Source organism: Heterodontus francisci, chromosome 5 (assembly GCF_036365525.1).
Source record: "Heterodontus francisci isolate sHetFra1 chromosome 5, sHetFra1.hap1, whole genome shotgun sequence".
NCBI lineage: Eukaryota > Metazoa > Chordata > Chondrichthyes > Heterodontiformes > Heterodontidae > Heterodontus > Heterodontus francisci.
This window is the reverse complement of record NC_090375.1, coordinates 174,313,809-174,314,128: the sequence shown is the minus strand read 5'-3', so window position 1 is coordinate 174,314,128 and position 320 is coordinate 174,313,809.

Genomic DNA, 320 nt, shown 5'->3' with positions numbered 1-320 from the left:
AAAGTAATTTCTCTCAATCTATTACTTTTAGATTTTAGAAATGTTTTATAGTCCACATTGCCGATAAATAACGTGACAAAAGCTGTAACATAGAATGAAAAAATCCAACTAAATGACTAAACCAATATTATCCAATTCAGGAGCAAATACATTAGATGCAGATTGAAAATGCTCTATGTACCTGTACAGAAATCCGATTCTTTTCTCTCGTGATTTCAAAAGCAAATTATAAACTTAAGCAACATCATGAAAGGTTTCAATCACTATGTTTGGTTTATCATAATCACAACACAGTAACAAAAAAGTTAGACACAACTCAG